Here is a 14,401-nt window from a genome sequence, read left to right as displayed (position 1 = left end):
CATTCATTTCTTCAGCTATGGAAAGCAGCGATTTAAAGTATCCTATTCTAATTTTACTCTTATAATGCTGTATACCTTTTCAGTGATGGAGAAGAAAATGTGTTTGTACTAAATAATTCATTTTATAAACAAAAGGAATACAATTGGAAGCAAGCTAGACAATTACACTCAGAATAAAATAATGAAACATTTCATTTATTCATAGAAGCAATAAGGTTATTTATATTAAAAAGTATAACTCGTATTCCCCTGTAACATATTTCTGAAGCAGATGTGCAGAGTCCCTTAATTTGATTCCTAGCTTATTCTTGCCCCAAACTACTAGCATTGTACCAGAAACGAAATTGGCTCATTTTTTCCTGTCTCCATCCAGAAGAGGGAAAAAAACTTCCTGTAAATGCTATAAAATATAAATAAAAGGCACCTGTAATCATTGTCATAAATATAGAACTCTGTTCATAAAAATTCACTGAAAAGAGAAAAATCTGTGTTTGCAGAAAAAAATCCTCTCTTGATTTTAATATGATTTTAGCATAATTAAGAAGTGGGTATTGATCATGAGTAAAACGTTATGATCTGAGAGGTGTAGAGAACATTCCAATTTTAATATTAGTTTTTTTTTAAGTACTTGTAAGTATATATCACTAGATCTTAATGCTACATATGTGGCCTTATATGTGGCTTCTGATGCATTAATATCATGCATTTCAGCATCTTGATTTAAATCAAGAATATATTGTCATTTTAGAATTAAACTAGTTCACCTTGAAATGGAGCCTGATGTTTGGAAACTCAGTTATTTTTTAAAGTTAACATGAATTCCAAACTGAATAAACAGTCAACAATTATGAAGTCCCTGTTCTTTAACAAACACGTGTTTAAATGTCTTTAGCCTATATCTCTTTATTGATTATGTTAAATTCTCAAGGCTTACATAGGCAGAGAAGGCAAACACATCTAGCTTATGGATTTTGCACAGAGTAGAATATGCAAACATGCTTTATTTTTACAATTCTTTTTATCTAAGATGTAATAAACTTTTCATCATTGCTCAAACCAAAATCTCTAATACTATATTATAATAACTATGCTCAAAAAATCTTGGTACATTTTTCATCAGCCAAGGGAAACTTTTCCCTTCCTTGGTTTTTAACAAAGTCAGCCTCCTACTTGCTTAAATTTATAGCCATTTAATGCTTTAAAGATTGAAATAGACTCTGCACTGATAATTAAAGATCCATTGACATATGAGAAGGCAATAAAATGAGGCAGCCACCATCTCCCATTATTCTTTTGTATACAGATTTCTCTACATTTTTCTCTCTTATTCACATGTACTTTATTACTTGCCAAGAACAGTTACTCCCCAAATAATGGAGAACCGATACCATATCTTTTAGGATCTTCAGTGTTGTGACACTCTTCTATCAACTGACTCTTCTACCCTTTTACCATCTTAGTCCTAAAAATGTGCTATACTAGATTGATCAATCTCTCTTCATTCCACTCCCGTGCCCTTTCAAATATATTATGTCGAATAATTTTTAATATGTCTGTATATGCACATGTGCATATATATATTTAAATATCTCTATATTAATATAGAGATATATATTTAAATATCTCTATAATATCTACTTTCATGTATTAACACATTTTCATGTGTATATAATTATACATATATATACATGCATATACATATACACATATAAAAATTAAAGTTCTATATTATTCTTTTCTCTCCTAGAAATTACTAGCTGTTCTTATAATGTTTTTTCCCTATATAAAGTATATTGCCTTTACTTCTGATAGGTACTCGAAAATGCTGCTCTATGTATATATATATCTGTATTCATTTACATATACATCTATAAAATATGTCTAATATTTGAAATATACAGATGTGTATGTATTATATGCCCATGTAAACTATCACAGAAACAAGAGTGTGTGTGTATCAATATGTGTCCATTAACACTAAGTCTGTTTTGAGAATTTTTGGATACCATTTTTATCCCTTAAATTAACTAAAGATATCCCGTGAATATTGTAAAATAAAAGATAGAGGCTAATGATAGTAAACATTAGACTCCTTGATAAAGCAGAAAGAAGGAAAGTGCATGTTTTAGAGTTGCCTAGGGACCCATATGTGGTACAGAACGTGCCTGAGGGCTATTAAGTGTCTGGGAGCTGGGATCTTGCCCTTGGAGATAGTTGCTGTGTTACTTGGAAATCAGCAGTGTGATTTCCGGCTGCTATAATACAGGGCCATGGTAATGACTTGAGTTCCTCCCAAGGCTCTTTGCCAAACTCCTGTTATTTGGGGGTGCTGTGTACTAACAGGACTTTGTCATTGTGTTATTCCTCAGCAGGAATGAAAAACAGCTCCTGTCCCTTCTCAAATAAGTTTTCATTCCATTTGGATCTGTAGAATTAATATAACCATAATAATAGGTAAGAAAATGGAAAATTATAGTGTCCAGAAGTGAGTTCTAGATGCACATCCAAGATAATAGTATCGGCCTTGGGGGAAAAAAAAACAAAAAAAACATGTCCATCGCTGCTTATGCGGCATTTCTGCCCAGTGCAGACTGGTCTGGGGAGGCAGCACAGACAGTGAAGACTCAGAGACCAGGGTTCTATGCATTTGTTCTTCATTCATTCATTCATTCATTCATTCTTCATTTCTTTATTCAACTATCATTTCCTGAGTACCTACTATGTGCCACTCTGTCAGGCCCTGTGGATATAATAGGAAACAAAGTATATACCACCTCTACCATTATGGAGCTTATGACCTACAATAGTATACAATGCTTAGCAAATATATCACTATATACACAGAATAATAGCGTCATAAATCAAAATTTGGAAGTGAAACAAAGTTCCACGGAGTGCTGCAAATTCCATAGTAAATGTGTATTCAGGATACAAAGGGGGACTACAAAGGAGAAAGACAAAAATATCCTTTTTTTTTTTTTTAAGAAAAGATACTGTATCTCTTTATGCCTACATTTCCTGTTTTGTAAAATTAGGATAAAAATAGTACTTAACTCATAGGATTATGGTGAGGAGTGATTAACATAATACATATAAAGCAGTTAGCACAGTGCTTACATATAGTAGAGACTCAATAAATATTTGTGGAATGAATGAATCATAAATCCACAATAAAAGTTGGCTTCTATTAACCTATTCCTTAATTCACTATAACTGTTTTTTCTGGGAAGAGAAGAGAGGTGAATTAGTGAAGACTTCGTAGAGGTAGTGATACTTGGATGGAACTGAATTGAATCTTGAAAAAATGTGTGTTTATCAAGTCAGCAGAGAGAGATAGGCTTTGGGGGCAAAAATAACAAAAACAGAAACAGTTGTAACGCCCTGGTGTCTGTGTAGAACTGCTCTTAGTTCCGTCTGCCCACGGAGAGATGGGCAGGGGATGGGTCACAGAAAGCCTGGTGGGCCTTGGTGAGGACTCTGCTGAGTCAGCAGCATTGCGCCACCGTAGGATTCAAGAGTTCTGCCACACTCTGTGTTAGGCTTCATGGTTAAGGAACCCTTCTAGACCTCAGTTTCTCTGTTTCTAAGAAAACGGATTTTCCTAAATGAACCTCTGTATCCCTTCCAAAACTAATATTCTGTGGCTCTGTCACCTGACATCCATTAATGAATGAGACACACTTTGGAAAGGATTTATGCTTTAGAGCCAGATAATCCAAAGTTTGAACTTACTAGCTCTGTGTGATCTCACTTGCTTAACCTCTTTAAGACTCATCTGCCCCTCTGTAAAACTTAGAATGTTATAATCATGTTGCAGAAAAGTGTAATAAGAATTGACAGTACTCTATCTAAAGAGCCAAGCGTGGCGCTTAGAACACAGGAATTGTCCAATTTAAAAAATGGTATTTATGATGACTAGTGATATCCAAATTATGTTTTTTAACCTGAAGAACATATCATCCATCGAATTAATTATCAGTATTGTGGTCCTTTATTAGAGTTTCTAGTCTGTCCACTGAATTTTTTGATGCCTCGCTTATAGTGATGAAGGTTAGGCCAGGCAACTGTTCAGAAACACTTGACACAGTACCACGTTATGATGGGGTGTCATTTTGTCCTTCAGGGTTCTCAGAGGTTTACAATGGTGTACACTAAGAAAAAAAATCATGTAAAATAGACTTGTTTTGATAAACTAGCATTTTCATAAGCTTGCATTCAGAGGTGGGTGATGTTAGATTTTCTCAGTACATACTGCTAGAAAAACTACATTTGAAGTATTTAGCCAAACTGTGTAAATCTTCCCTAACAGTCCCTCTACAGCTCCTCCAGAAATAGCAGTTTACAGGAACTTGAGTGCAGAGGATTTTTTAGTCCAAGAAGTAGGGTTGCCCTAGGCTGAAATCTCAGGCTCAGCTTTTGTCTGGTTAGAAAGATCTGACAGTTTGTTTTAACTCTGTGGCTGCTTCTACTGATTCCTTCCATAGAGTGTCCCTTACTAAGGAAGAATAAGACTTTTTAGTCTCTGGGAAAACACCAGCAGCCTCCAGGCAAGGGAAAAAACATAAGAGAATAAGAGGTATCACAGAAGGAATAAAAGCACTGAGCATGCCTTGGGCAGATCTGAAGCCAGTCAGTCAGCAGCACTCCTGGCACCCCTGCTACTGGATGCTGACATCAGCAGAGCCTTCTTCCTAGGGCAGGGCAGGAGAGACAAAGTACAGAGGGTGGAAAAGAAAAGACCAAAGGTGACGGTATTTATCGAATACTCTCAACACCCACAATGTGTAAAGCCCTGTGCTAGGGTCTTTACATTAATCATCACTTGGAATTCTTCCAACAACAGTAAAAGAGGGATTATATGATTCCCATTTTTCAGATATGGCAACTGAGGCTAAGAGTAACTTGCTCACGAGGGCAAAACTGATAAAGGCAGAACTAGTTTCAAATAAAGTTCTATCGGACTCAACCTTTCCACCTCATCTTACAGAAAGGCCTGTTTGAGGTACACTGGAAGGGAGAATACCCTCAGAGACCTCTTTAATTCTTTAATTTAACAGGAAATTTCCTTAAGGAATTGGAGTGTTTTACATGGTTGGGAGGACTGACACCTCCTAGCAGAATCCCAGATTTCCCCATTCTACTTTGTTTTCTGGTCTCAGGAACCCTGAGTTGGTTGAGCCCTTAAAGAGCCCTTTACTCTGTGATCGAGGTTAAGAACTACGCTGATCTGAAGCAGTGGAGTAGATTGCCACAGCACTGATACCAGAATAAGATACCTGCTCTTAGAAAGACCCCATCATCTGTAGTTATTTGCCAAATGGATTTAATCTTGGCAATATTTATGGTAAGGAATCAGGGACCATGTATTTTAAACTTAATATAAGTACAAAATAAAAGTACATGTAGAGTTTGTCTTTCATAAGTCCGACAACATCATCTCACATTGCTGAACGAATGTGAATCTCATATGCATTGTCTACCTACCTATGCATCTATTATGCCAAGAATCAAATACCTCCCTTTAATACCACCATCTCCATTGGCCATCTTCTTAGTTTTGGGGTTTTCTTTTTGATATTGTTTGATCTGTTACAAATGTAGCATCACCTGATTTTATTCTCCATTCTCTACTTTCATTCCTTTAATTTCCCAAAGGCATAGATAGGTAGATAGATAGATAGATATTTTATAATTATGTCAGAGGTGGATGGGAATTTAGAGGTCATCTAGTGTATTTTCCAAAGGAGAACGTGAAGCCTAGAAAAGTTAAAAAGACTTGCTCAAGGTCATTCAGTTTGTGGCAGAATTGGCCAGTGTCGTTGAACTCAGAATTCTTTTTACTGTTTCAGGCAGCTTTCCCTCTCTTACCTTTATGTGCTCCGCTTCACGAAGCGTAATTACTGACAAGAAAATTATTAAGCATGCAATTTGTTGATAATGCAGTGTTGGGCATTATACAAAGAATTACATAAACCTAATTTCTACATTCTTATAATTCAGACCAGCAGTCCCCAAGAAGATAAGGAGAGAGACGAGCCATTAGAAATCATTTTACAAACGCATGGAGGGACTTATGTATTGATAATGCCTGGGAGGTGATACTGGCATTAGGAGAAGGGGGCCAGGGATGCTAAATGCACTATAATGTGCAGAGCAGTCCTGAAGAATAAAGAATGACTCCATTAATGCACAATTTTTAACATTTCACTTCATATTCATGAAGTTTTTTTTTTTCTAAACCTAAAATCAAATTCAGTTTTATAAACAAAATATTTTCTGCAAGGATTTAATAATCATTTAATATTCTAGAAATGTAACTCCTGTGTAAATCAAGGGATCATTGTACTTTGTTCTGTTAGGAATTTTATCAGGAGTTGGTTCCCAGTTTGGAAAATCCCTATCTTGAGCAATATTGCTGATCCTGGTATTTATGTCATCGATACACCTCTCCTGTATCAGTTTACATTTGTAAATGTCACCTGCAAATACGTAATTGAAGAGACTTGAGGTCCTTTTAATAGACATAGAACCAAACATTTTAAATTGGTAACAGCACTTGAAATACAAATAGTTCACCAAATTTCAATAAGATTGTTTTAAAAAATATTTTCTTTGATTGCCATACCTTATATTTATTTTTAAAATGTTATCACACTATAAGAAATCTATTTTGTGAAAATTATGTGAAATTATTTATTTTAGAGTTTTCTGTTGTTTTCAGTATTACTCTGATATTTCTCCAAAGGTCATCTATACTCAGTTTCCCTGTAGGCTCTTAGGTGGCTGGGGTTCTCTAGTCCTCATTTTTTATCAAAGGACAGAGTCCCAAGATCTATTGAAGCACTAGAAGTCAAATCAAGCGTCTATCTTTACATGAGGGGTAATTCCAAATAGGGATAGAGAGGTGATGATGATGATAGATAGATAGATAGATAGATAGATAGATAGATAAAGTTCCTCACCGGTCTGCACCATATAAAGCAGAGAATTATTTTGACACTAAGTTATAAGTAATTATTTTGGCACTAAGTTATAAGTTTATTTGCAAAAATATGACACTTTTACTTTCTCCACTTTATCAGCAATCTTGTTAGATTATATTTCAACTAAAGTATTTCCTTTGCTCTCTTATTGTATACAAATGAACCATTATTACTTCTTCCAACACTAATTTTCATATGTGTCTACTCTTCATATGTCTACTCTTTCACTTCTCCTGTGTTTCTTGCAGATGTGATATCTGGTCTCTTTATTCCATTTAAATCTAAATTTATTCATTATAAGTACACGTAAACATGTGACTACTTTATTACATTTTCTAGTATAGTTGGGCTCACAGATTGCCGTATTGAAAACATACTATCTTAACATAAAGTACTTTCTTTTTATTTCTTCTTTTACTTCAGTTAAGGCATTATTTAAAAATGTGTAGGCAGTTGTATTATCCATGAATTTCATTTCAGATGGAGAAAAGAGGGTATTACAAAACATGTATTATAAAATGGAAAGGCTGGGTAGAATTGAGAACACTGGTTAGATGTTTGAAATTGTTATATGTATTGTTATGTGTGTGTATTTAGCTTGCCTTCTAACTAGACCAGGAGTCAGCAAAGTATAGCCTACAGGTCAAATCCAACTTGCTACCTGTTTTGGTATAGCCTCTGAGCCAAGAATTTTTAAAAAGATTTTTGATCGTTGAAGAAAATAAGAATAATAATATTTAATATAATTTTGTGAAAAATTATATGAAATCCCAATTATACTATTTATAAAGAAAGCTTTATTGGAGCACAGCCATGCTCATTTGTTTACACATTATCTATGGCTATTTTGGTACTGCAATTGCAAAGTTGAGCAGTTGTAATACAGACTGTAGGGCCAGAGAGTCCTAAAATATTTTCTATCTGGCTCTTTATAGAAAAAGTTTGCCAACCTCTGCACTAGACTCTCAGCTTTCTAGTTCCTTCTGATGGAATGTCCCATTCTGCGTAACAAAGCCTATATGTTACTTAAAAGTCTGGTTTAAGCATCCTCCTCTCTAATCCTTTCCAGTCCGTTTTAGCTCCTAAAACCTCTACTTAATGTGGTATCCTGCACAATTAGCACATTACCTGGCATTGTGGTTAGTTGTTTCCTTCTCGGTCTCCTGATTAGAGAGTGAAAGATTCCTCATATGCCTAACTCATAGTCACCAGCTGTCCATTCATCTCTTCGTGACAATTTTGTAGTATCACTATTCTGTTTTTGGACCCTGACTTCTCAGCTGCATTGGTGGCTGTGGAGAAGAAAGACTATGTCTTGTCTACCTTTATGTCTAGCTGGGCACCATGCACAATTCACCTATCACATTGTATCACAGTTATGAATAAGTATCTATCTGCTTCTCTAAGCCGAATTCAATTAGAGCACAATCTGTTTATTTACCCTTGTTCTCCCAGTAACCCAGCATGTAGCAATCAGTCAACTAGGTGTTGTTGATTTCTGAATGAATATTAACACGGGATCTTGTACGTAAAGGTACTTAAGTTTCAAATTTGATTTATTATTATTATTACTCATTATACAAGTGCCATAAGATCAAGAGTAACATCTCCTGTCCTTAAAGTAGCTCTATTTAATAACAAAGAGATTGTAATAAAAAGTTGTTAGCACAGATTTATTGCTTTGCATATTTGTCTTGTTTTTAGTTTGACTCAGATTCTTCTTTTTGGTGGTGCTGTTAAAATATAGGAATCACTGTTCAGAAATTATATTCTGCATTCAAGTGGGTCATGCTGTTCAGTGATGGAAGGTACTGAACTGCACTTTGAGCGGACAATCAGAAAAAGAAAATCTGATTCTACATAGTTTCTTTGCCTAATTTAGGAGTCACTTGCTCTCTAGAAGGTTGAAATAATGTCGTGAACTATTACTTTATAATTAGTTTCTGTACAGTCTGTTGTAGATTACATGACCTTTTTTCTCCATCATTTTCGTCATTAAATATAAGTGCTCAGAGTATAGTAGTTGGCAGCACCACATTAAAAATCCATAACTGAACACATTTGCACTTTATTCTGATAGGCTGTGCTATTTAGTTAGTGGTCAACATTGTTACAGTTCTTCAATAAGTAGTTTAAAAATGTACTAAGTTTAAAATTATATAAAAATTCCTAGATTTCTATTACATTTTAGAGTGATTAGCAAATATATCTGCCTTTGCCAGACTGGGAAGGCAATCTTAGAAAATGCTTTTTGATTCTGTTTGTATACTGATCATTCATTTCTCTGATCTATGTTATTTGTTCTCCATCACACATATTATTGCAATTCATTACAATGTTTTAGTTTTTTTTTAAGACTTTATATTTTTAGAGCACTTTCACAGCAAAATTAAGAGGAAGATACTTGCAGTGTATATATTTTTCTCTGTTTTCAACTTGAAGTTTTTTAAAATAAAAATAAAGTCTAAGTGGATAATCATAAATTCTCTTAGTTTAAAGTGAGCATTTATATTACTCTTTTAAAATAATTTTATTATTTGGTTTTGATGTAGAAATAATACAAGTTTATGGTAAAAAATATTATTATAAGCTAAAGATATGTTTGAAAAATATTAAAATAGCTATAATTCCACCTAGAAGTAACCACAGTTAGTATTTTGATACCTTTTTAGTTTCTTCAATTGACTCTGCATGTGTATCTTCAGGAAAAAAATGCAATATATTATAGTAACATGAGCTCACAGATGTACCTAAATATAAAGTATTGGTTATATGTGTCTGCTAGTGGGAAGTTAAGAATATAAAACTGTATTGCTTCTTTTACATTAACATTAATTATGAACATTTTTCTGTTAGTAAAATATTTTTCTTTTTGACATAATTTTAATGACTGCCAAATATTACTGTTTCTACAAAAACTCATCTTGTTGGACATTTAGGTTATATTATTATTATTAATATAAACAGTACTGAAGTAAGTTTTGGCGTATATTAACCTCTAACCAGTTTTCTCATTAAGATATATTTTCAGGAAAGGAATCAGTGAGTGAAGGGTGTAAATTTTTTTAGGCTTAGAACGTTGTTGTTCAGTCGATTTTTATTCAACAATTAATTATTGAACAGTTCCCAGATGCCAAAGCACTGTGTTAATCAATGGGGACATAATGGAAAACAAAAGAGATTGATTCCTGCCCCATAGAGCTTAGAGTTAATTGCCAAATTGCTTCTAAAAGGACTTTACAAATTTATAGTCCTCCCATTCCAGGAGTGTGTGAACATGTCTTTCCTCCTGTACTCTTGATGGTTCTTTCTTTATAAAAAGCATTTATAAATTTGGTAAGCTAAAAATTGCATGCTGTTGCTTTTTTAATTTGCTTTTATTAGTTCATGAAGATGAATACTTTTCGTGTGATTGCAGCCAACTTTGGACACTATTATGGCATCTTCTATAACACGTAGCATAATGATAATACCCAGTTGGTAATTTAATACATGCTTAATTTGTTGACTGGATGGATGATAGGATGGATGGAAGGAAGGAAGGAAAGAAGGAAGGAAGGATATATATACAAATAGGCAAGTAGTTTCTGTTTAAAAGTTCTGATAAGGGACTTCCCTGGTGGCGCAGTGGTTAAGAATCCGCCTGCCAATGCAGGGGACACAGGTTCAATCCCTGGTCCGGGAAGATCCCACGTACTGCAGAGCAGCTAAGCCCGTGTGCCACAACTACTGACCCTGTGCTCTAGAGCCCGCAAGCCACAACTACTGAGCCCGTGTGCCACAACTACTGAAGTCTGCATGCCTAGAGCCCATGCTCCGCAACAAGACAAGCCACCATCATGAGAAGCCCCTGCACCACAACGAAGAGTACCCTCGCTCACGGCAGCTAGAGAAAGCCTATGCACAGCAACGAAGACCCAATGCAGCCAAAAGTAAAATTAAATTAATAAAAGTCCTGGTAAGAGAAATTTCCACCTACCCTAAATATAGCAGGGTAGTTCTTAATCATCTTCATGAGTGATTTACGCCCCTTTTTCTCCTGTCACTGTAACTCTTCCTTGTGTCTGTTCTCTAGAAGGAAAAGAGCTGAATGCTCTCGTTTTCACGTTGCTGTAGGTGAGCAAGATTGAATTGAATGACAGATGAAAAGGTAATTAGTACAACAGATAGAAGTAGGCAGACCATCTGACTGTGTAAACAGAGAATTTGCTGAGGAGTGTAGTATGGTCATTAAATTGACAGGAAGAGATGTTGAAGAGGAAGAGTGATCTAACTGATCAGATGGGGAAGGGAAATATTCTGGAAATTTCCTGTCTATTTTACAGTATGTTTATATACGGTTAAGAATTTTATGAAATTTGTATGTAGACATATTCAAGGTTGAGTTGGATCCACATGTCTTAAAATGCAGGCAGTCTGCCCCTGCAAGTCAACCATAATATCTTAGAATGATTGTATGAAATTGTATCCTTTGAAACCACACCATTATTATATTGCTTATACCAATATTTAGAATTAAACTTCCATATGCAACAACTCTATGGACTCCCTTATCAAAACTAAGCACCTTCTGGCCATTCTAAAAAAAAAAAAAAAAATGTGAAGCCAACATATCAGTAATGTGAGGGCAGCTGTTTTCTAGTATAAGAGAGCACATCATTTTCAAAGGACTGAATGGAAAGGTGACGGGAAAACTGGTTGAGGACTGTAGGTAGATTAAGGACAGAAACTCTTGAGTTTATGGAAGAGCCTAGCATAACTGGAAGTTCCTTGTAGGCTTATAGTTATTATTTTTCCAATAAATGAGTCAAAAACAGGTAACAGTTGACATGATGATCCTGATCCCTTTTTGTGCAGAAGCTTCAGCCGAGTTTTCATTACTCTTCTTCTTTCCTACCCTGCACTGCTCTCAAACCTGTTTTACAATTCACTCAGTTTACCATGTTAGAATATCAGGAAGTCTTCGTTAGCGTCATCACCTTCTACACCCAGGGCGATCACTAATTAATTGATGACTAGTTGATATAGAATTCTATCTTAGAGTGTCTCAAATATTTTCCCGTTTTACATTCACACTCTCAGGGCTTGAGTATAGATGTGCGTTATCGTTCACATAAGATATTTGCAAGCATCAGTGGCCTCCCAGATTCCTTCCATCCATTCTAAGTGTTTTTGTCGCCAAATTTATCTCTACACTCAGTTCCGTTCGTAACATTCATTAATTTAAATAATTGAACAACTCCAGATCACTTAAAAGTAGTGCTTCACTTTAAATGTACTCTAACTTCTGGAGAAGGCTAGTATGTCTGGAAATGTTAATGGGTCGTTTATATGGGATAACGTGTTAAGCAGTTGTTTATTTTTTATTATAGGATTTTTCAAAGCCTTTGGGGTTTTATATCTCCTAAAGGCAAGTAGAGTGTGCAGAGCATTTCTTAAGTGTGTGTGATGATGAAATCTCTTTTTCATGGATACATGTTTACCAGTATCTCCCGAAACATAGTTAGCCAAACACTAGTTTACAAAATAAAACTTGTTTCCCTAGCAAAGCATTAGAAGTTGTCTTCAGTTTGGCCCCAACCTGCATTACCAACCCTATCTCCAGCCACTCCTATTGTATTCTGGTCACACCCCACCATTCACTGTTCCCTGATTCCCTGAAGCCACCATGCAGTCTCCTGCCAAATCTTTTCTATGTATCACTCTGTCTATAATGACTCTCCCTGTTTCTGTGTTTGGTAAAATTTCATTCATCATTCAAGGATCATCTCAAGTGTTATCTTCTTTAAGCTTTTCTTTCTCTGTGGTCCTACTTTTCACTTAACAGTGTGCTTGCTTACATTTCTGCTTCATTTACCATATTGGAAGCTTTGGGAGAACACAAACCATGCCTTATTTATTTCTGCATCTTTACTGCTAGGATAGGGCCTGACATATTTTTTGAATGATTGAAAGAATGGTATCTTTAAAAATTGGTAAAGAGGAAATAGAGTGGTGTTAGGCAAGGCATTCTAGCGGGGTACTTCTTTAGGTAATACTGTGATCAGGTCCCTCTATCCTATTTTTGTCTCTCTTAAATCCCAGATAGCCATTCTGATAAGTGTCCAGAGGGAATTGGGACTAAGAAGCTGACTCAGATTGGCTAAAATATACATGACATCACATTACGACAAAATCATTTATTTCAGTGTTGTCAGATGAATTGAAACACCCATGTTCATAAAATTCATCTGTTTATTCATTCACAAAGATATATTGATCATCTGTTGATGTTCAGACCTATTCTAGAAAGTTGAAAATATAGCAGTAAATACAGTTGGCAAGATTTGGAGCTTCTATTGAGAAATACATAAAATTAACAAACAAATAAGACTACTTCAGATGGTGACATACTATAAAAAAATAAACTAGAGCAATGTGATATGGCGGATAGGTTGGTGGAAGTGGGACTTCTTTGGATAAGACAGTAAAGTAAGAGAAGGCCTTAGTAAGGAGGAGACACTTGAATTGATATTTAAAAGATGAAGGTGGAAAGGGGACAATCTTATGACAATCTTCAGGTGATGTCACAAATAAAATACAACATGTCAAGGACCCTAGGGTAGGAACAACTTTGATATGTTCCTGCAACAGAAGAAGCCTAGTGTGGAAAAAGAGAATATGGGGAAGAAGGACAGGAATGGAGGGTGGAGAGTGAGGTAAGGCCAGGTCACGTAGACTTTGGAGACTGTGGAAGTGAGTCTGAATTTTATTCAAAGTTCAACAAGAAGCCATTGGGTTATTTTAAATAAGGACATGACATGATCTAATGTACATAGTGAGATGAGCTATGGAAGGAGGGGAAACTAGTTAGAATGTTATACAGCAGTACTTTCAAGGGAGAGATTATGATGACTTGACTGAGTAGCAGTGGTTGTGAAGATCCACTGTGTGAATTGAGGATATATTTTGGATATAGAGCAAGAAGATGGATCAACTAGCGTGGGTTTATTTGAGCCAGAATATAACAAAATGAGACAGATAAGAAGTCAAGGGTAACTTCCACGTATTGGACTTCTTTCTTTGGGGGTCAAACCATCTTCAAAATTTGTTAATTATTTTAACTCAGATGTCCAGATTCCTTCCCACCAGTAAGGTCCTAGATTGATGGACAAAAGCTTAACCATCTGACTTCCCTTTTACTTTGCTTCCCTTCTTGACCCCAAACCTCCTCCCAAACTTCTGGTTGATACAGTTTTTTCTTTAGAGAGGATAATGTAGTCATTAGTTCTGCTGGCCTGGGTGTTCTTTCATTCCTTTAAGGTGGCCTTGTGTGGCTGAGTTTTGATCTTATTAGGGAGATCATAATTTACCTCGTGTTTAAGTTGGAAATTGGAAGGGTATCTTAATAAAGTCCCCAGATATTTACCACAAGGCAA

At 35.4% G+C, this 14,401-nt stretch overlaps 1 protein-coding gene and 1 long non-coding RNA gene across 21 annotated transcripts in view; one reads left to right on the top strand and one right to left on the bottom strand.

Annotated features, from left to right (window-relative positions):
* The window catches only part of DLG2 (discs large MAGUK scaffold protein 2), a 2,044,900-nt gene that overhangs the window by 1,229,616 nt on the left and 800,883 nt on the right, over nucleotides 1–14,401 (top strand). The gene's annotated exons all lie outside the window — the stretch shown is intronic.
* LOC125965184 (uncharacterized) overlaps nucleotides 1–14,401 on the bottom strand; it is a 1,042,439-nt gene that overhangs the window by 464,441 nt on the left and 563,597 nt on the right. The window lies entirely within an intron of this gene.

This window comes from Orcinus orca, chromosome 8 (assembly GCF_937001465.1).
Source record: "Orcinus orca chromosome 8, mOrcOrc1.1, whole genome shotgun sequence".
Taxonomy (NCBI): Eukaryota; Metazoa; Chordata; class Mammalia; order Artiodactyla; family Delphinidae; genus Orcinus; species Orcinus orca.
Note: the sequence above shows the minus strand (reverse complement) of the source record. Positions and strands in the feature narration are given on the sequence as shown.